Source organism: Lolium rigidum, chromosome 5 (assembly GCF_022539505.1).
Source record: "Lolium rigidum isolate FL_2022 chromosome 5, APGP_CSIRO_Lrig_0.1, whole genome shotgun sequence".
NCBI classification, from domain to species: Eukaryota; Viridiplantae; Streptophyta; class Magnoliopsida; order Poales; family Poaceae; genus Lolium; species Lolium rigidum.
The window spans coordinates 265,421,447-265,427,703 of NC_061512.1; positions in this window are offsets into that span (position 1 = coordinate 265,421,447).

The following is a 6,257-nucleotide window of genomic DNA, read 5'->3' on the forward strand; positions in this document are numbered from 1 at the left end:
ATTGCCTTATTACGAATAATAAAGCATCCATTATAAAAAAAAGATAAAATTGAGGCACCTATTTTTATATAAAGAGTATTGAATACATCTGATAAATTTAAGACAAGTTTCATGAGGAATAATTAGAACAGCGAGGATCAGAGTGAGGGAATCGGGAATCGGGGGGTAGTACCTGGGGACAGCGGCCGTCGGTGCGCTTGGACGGCGGGGACCTCCCGTCAACGTCGCCGGCGTGGGTGGCGTTGCCCTCGGTGTCGTCGTAGTCGGCCATCGCGGGCTGTGGACGGTTCGTCGGGACTCGGGAGGACGGTGGCACAAGTGTCGGTTTATGTACCTGGGTCGGCCGGCTTCCGAACTCGTATTGGAACCCAAAACCGATCCTTTCCTTTCCATCCACCGTCTTCCCCTGAGGTGTCTCCAACAAGGAACATATTTGGGATGTTTAAAATGGCCGTACGAAAAATGGTTGTTTTTTACAGCTCATTTTTTTCCGCCACGTCCGGTGTCTTCAGCGGACTGGCTCATAAATATTTTTACCTATTTTTTTAAAAATTTCATTTAACCATAGATAGAAACATTATGCAAACTACTACATAATTTGGAACATGGTTTTAAAATTGCAAAATAAGAAAACCTAATTAGGGTTGGACTCGTTGGTTACGTTCTTTTGTTGTTAAGAACACTCTCAGACACTCAGTCCCTCAAACTAGAAAATTCAGCTGGATTTTGTGTGCCTATGTTCTTTTTTTTTGAACAAGAGAAGCTCCATTACTCGGTGGGTAACATTACATACAGGACCTTGGCTTTACATGGAATAGCACAGGAGTCCTGGGAAATTACAAAAAGGACCTCGGAATGAAGAAATAAAAAGCAATCCGGTCCTTCTTCTCCACCGCAACGTCGAATCAAACACAGACTACGGTCGCCGTCAACGAAGCCGGGGACTACGCCACTTGGTTCGTCGGCGGGATGGGTCACCGAGCTGTGATTGCAGATCTTCCTCCACAACCCTAAGGTGTGGGGGAAGTAGATACTCCCCGGAGCCATAGCTGCCGAGGAACGGCGAGGCCTCTCTGGCCGGAGATAGCGGCAGCAGAACACGCCGATGCTTGTGAACCGCCGCAGATCGAGCTTCAAGGTATCCCAGTGCTGCCGAACCTCTGCTCTCTGCACCTCCTCTCCTCTAGATCTCCCCTCGCCACCATGGCCGTCCAGAGGAAGAAGAGAGGAAGGATGCTGAAGGGCAGAGGCAAGAACAGCCCGCTTCCAAGCTGGCTTGGGCGAGCAAGAACCACAACCCCACCTCCCCTCGCCTCCATGGCCGGCCAGAGATGGAGCTGCCGCTCGGAACGCCGTCGCCAGAACAACCGCTGTTGTACACTCCCAGATCCTCCCGCCACCTCGGCCGGCCAGAGAGGGGAATACGACAGAAGAAGACTGAACCTGCAAAAGGAAGCTTCCAGCGAAGTTATTCAGGCGTCCAGTGGCCCCCGCCGCCGTTCCCAGCTCCGACCATAGGAGCTGAGCCAAGAGGAGGAAGAACCCTAGCCTCCAGATCTCGCTGAATAGATCCAGAGTTGCACCTAAACTACTGGCATGTAGCCAAAATCTAACCCTACTATCTACAGAGAAGAGCCCGGCGCCGCCCCTCCGCCTCCCTCGACCGGCAACGCCGGCGAGGTCGGCTTCGGTTTGGCCCGGGGAGGATAAGCTCTCCCTCAGGTACTGTAGCGAGGATAGAGACGAGAGGGGGGGATGAGCGGTCTCCCATCATCGTGGCTTCAATTGCTCAGTGGTCATCTTCGCTGCAAAGAAAGAACACGCGGACATCACTACCTGTCGGTCTCCTCGTCGGACTCGTCCGTGTGGTAGTGTCTGCGGCAGAATGTCTTGTCGAACATCTTGACGATCATCTCGCCGTCTCCGTCGTAGAGATAGGTGATCAGGTAGCTGTTCCCGAGCTTGTGGGCCGGGCGAACTTGTCCCACCCGGTGTGCAGGTACATCTTGCCCTGCCCATCGAACAAGACCTCGACAGGTCACCGGCAGAAGCTGTATCTAGCCTCCCACAGCTGCAATTCGGCTGGCTCGGCGCCGTCGACGAACTTGTTTGGCAGCCTCTTGATGACGAGGGGGTCCTCATCGATGCGAAGGATGAACTCGAAGCACCTCGCCTCCTCCGAACATGATGACGGTGCATGCGGCAGCGAGCGGCGGGGTGATGCTGCTCCAGCACAGCGGCACCGGCCGCGGTGACCGCGCTCGCGACCTCGACCGCCTCGCCGGTCACCTGGACCAGCCATGAATTTCCTCGCGGGCTTGTGGGGAGTGGCACTACGGTGGAGGATGTGCGGTGTCTAGGGTTTGTGTGTGAGGAGATGACATGAGACAACCGAGCACGTGCCTCTCTTTATATATGATGTTGACAGCCGAGGGGGGTGGCACGCGTGCCATCGCCATTAATTTCGTTGGCACAAGTGGGCGGCGACCGCTCGATAGATGAGGCATCGCCATTAACGTGGCACAGACTGCCGAAGCAACGCCTCATCGCTAGTACTAGCGCCGCTGAGAAGATGTATCGAGCCAGGTTGCTGATACGTCCAAAACGTATCTACTTTCCCGAACACTTTTGCTATTGTTTGGCCTCTAATTTGTGTATTTTGGATGCAACTAACACGGACTAACGCTGTTTTCAGCAGAACTGCTCTGGTGTCTCGTTTTTGTGCAGTAAATCCAACTTTCGGGAAAAACCTCGGAATTTATGCGAAGGCCCTATTTTCCCGTGAAACTAAAGGAGCCGTAAGGGCAATTGAAGTGGAGGCCCGAGGGCCCCACACCACCGGGCGGCGCGGCCCGTGGGGGCCCGCGCGGCCAGGTGGTGTGGCCCCCTCGGCCGGCCTCCGACGCCCTCCTTCGGACTACTTATTCGCCTCGACCTAAAAACGCCCGGAGAGAAGTCGAAGTCGCCAGAAACCCTCCATAACGCCGCCACATCGCGAAACTCCGTCGCGGGAGCCAGAAGTCTCCGTTCTGGCACTCCGCCGGGACGGGGAATTGGAGGAGATCATCACCGCCATCACCGCCAACGCCTCTCCATCAACCAGCAATGTTTCCCCCATCCATGTGTGAGTAATTCCCCCGCCGTAGGCCGAAGGGGATGGTAGGGATTGGATGAGATTGGTCATGTAATAGCATAAGATTGTTAGGGCATAGTGCCTAGTGTCCGTAGATGGTACTTTTATGATATTGTTGCAACTTGTTATGCTTAATGCTTGTCACTAGGGCCCGAGTGCCATGATCTCAGATCCGAACATGTTATTGTTTCATCATGATATTCATTGTTTATGGTCTTACCTATAAGTTGTATACACATGTCGCCGTCCGGAACCAATGGCCCCGAAGTGACGAAATCGGGACAACCGGAGGGAATGGCAGTGATGTGAGGATCACATGTGTTCAAGGAGTGTTAATGCTTTGCTCCGGTACTCTATTAAAAGGAGTACCTTAATATCCAAGTAGTTTCCCTTGAGGCCCTGGCTGCCACCGGCCGGTAGGACAAAAGATGTTGTGCAAGTTTCTCATTGCGAGCACGTACGACTATAATTGGAACACATGCCTATTGATTTATTAGTACTTGGACACCGTTTTATTATTATCCGCAAATGCCTCGCTATGATTGTTACATGAGTTTCTCTCATCCATGCAACGCCCGTCATCCGTCCCCGTGCCTACGTATTTTAATCCTCGCTGTTTACTAAAATCACTACCGCTGTCTTTGTTACTTCGTCGCTCGTTATTTCACTACTCGCTATCGCTATAAAACTCGTTACTATCGATAAACTCTTGCGAGCAAGTCTCGTTTCCATGTGCAACTGAATTGACAACTCCGTTGTTAAGGCTTCCAAGTATTCTTTGTCTCCCCTTGTGTCGAATCAATAAATTGGGTAATACTTCCCTCGAAGACCGTTGCGATCCCCTATACTTGTGGGTCATCAAGACTATTTTCTCGGCGCCGTTGCCGGGGAGCATAGCTTTATTTGGAAGTTCACTTGGATTGATATTGTTCGCTGCAAATTCTCCATCATGGGTAAACCTCGCGATACTAAGATCGCCATATTACCATCCACTACAAGAAAAGGTACAATTCCGAGTACCTCCGCTACACTTGATTCACCATCCGTGATTGATAAACTTGTTTCACCGCCACATGCTTCGCATGCGGGTACATCCGCTGAATCTGAACACTCTCATAATACCGATAATATTTCTGCCGTGCTTGATGATAGTGGTTCATTGGGAACTTTTCTAGATGCTTCCATTGCTAGGTCTAGACAAATTGAAAATGCTGAAATTCCCGATGTTACTACACCCGTTAATTCACCCGAACTTGAATATTCTAGTGATGATCTTGATGAAGATTATGTGGAGCTTGATGATGATTTTATTGAAAAATGCCATGCTACTACCGATGCAAGAAAAATTAAAAAGTTGCTTGCGTAACATACCGTTAGATATAAACTCGTCTCCCGATCCTAAATTTGCCACATCTCCTATAAACATTAGGGATAAAGATTATGACTTTTCTCTTGATCTATCTCATATAGCTATTGTTGAGAAAACACCTTTTTGTGGTACTGAAAAAGAAAGTGCTGTTGAACATATGACTGAGTTATCTACTTTGAGTAGCTTGTTTTCTGATGATGTTAAGAAGCGTACTTACTTTGTTGCTAAAATATTTCCATTCTCATTAAAGGATGACGCTAAAACTTGGTATAATAATTTGCCACCTGGTTCTATTAAAAGTCCAAAAGAATTGCTTGCTCGTTTTCTTTCGGAAATACTTTCCTCGCTAGTGCTCAACATGCCGCTTTGCAAAGAGTTTATAGTTTTGATCAGTGGAGATGAAGAGAAATTGCCCGAGGCTTGGGCAAGATTTTGCTCTCTTATTAGAGCTTTGCCCGACCATGATTTAGAAAAGCATGAATTACTTGATATATTTTATAGTGGACTAACCATTGATTCTAGGGCATACCCGGATAGTTGTGCTGGTTGTGTTTTCGTGAAAAGAACTCCGGACGACGCTCGAAGAATTATTGGCTAAAATAGGCCGGAATTATGATGATTGGAATACGCCCGAACCAACTCCAACGCCAATAGTGAAGAAGAGGGGTTTAATTAAATTGAATGATGAAGATATGAGGGAAGCCAAGAAGTCTCTCAAGGAGAAAGGTATTAAATCCGAAGATGTGAAGAATCTACCTCCTATAGAAGATATATGTGAGATAATTCCCCCTTCATCCATGATTGAGGTAAACTCGCTTCAACGCTTTACTAGGGAAGATATTCCATATTCAAAACCTCTCGCGCAATGCTTAGATGAGTTTGATAATTATATTGTTAAGCAAGAAAATTTTAATATGAGAGTAGAGAATCATCTAATGGAAAATTCTCAAGCTATTAGTCAATTGCATGATATTGTGGAGAGAACCTCCAATGATGTTAAGATGCTTGTTAAACATTTTCAAATGATTCAAACTCAAATTGATCAACTCACTAAAGTGCAAAATGACTTGTTAGGGAATAATTCTAAAGAGAAACATGCTTATGAAGTAACAACTAGAGGTGGTGTCTCTACCCAGGATCCTCTATATCCCGAAGGGCATCCCAAAAGAATTGAACAAGATTCTCAACGCATTGAACCTAGTGCTCATTCTAAGAAGAAAAAGAAGAAGAAACATAAAAATGTTGTAGAATCCTCGAACCCGTTAATGATCCTAATAGTATTTCTATTTCGATGCTGAAACCGAAAGTGGCAATGAACATGATAATATTGAAGATAATGATAAGAATGATACTCCCGATAAAGAAGAGGTTGAAAAGGAACTCCGAAAAGCATGCTAAAAATAAAAAGTATACTAAAGAAGATTTTATTACCGAGAAACATGGTAATGAAAGAGAACCTTGGGTGCAAAAGCCAATGCCTTTTCCTGCTAAGAAACTGAAATCAAAGGAAGAGGAACACTATAATAAATTTTGTGATTGGATGAAACCTTTATTCTTGCAAATCCCTTTAACTGATGCTATTAAATTGCCACCTTATTCCAAGTATATGAAAGATATTGTTACTAACAAAAGGAAAATCCCCAATGAGGAAATTTCTACTATGCTTGCTAATTACTCTTTCAATGGCAAAATTCCAAAGAAGTTGGGCGACCCGGTATACCTACTATTCCTTGTTCTATCAAGAATAATTATGTT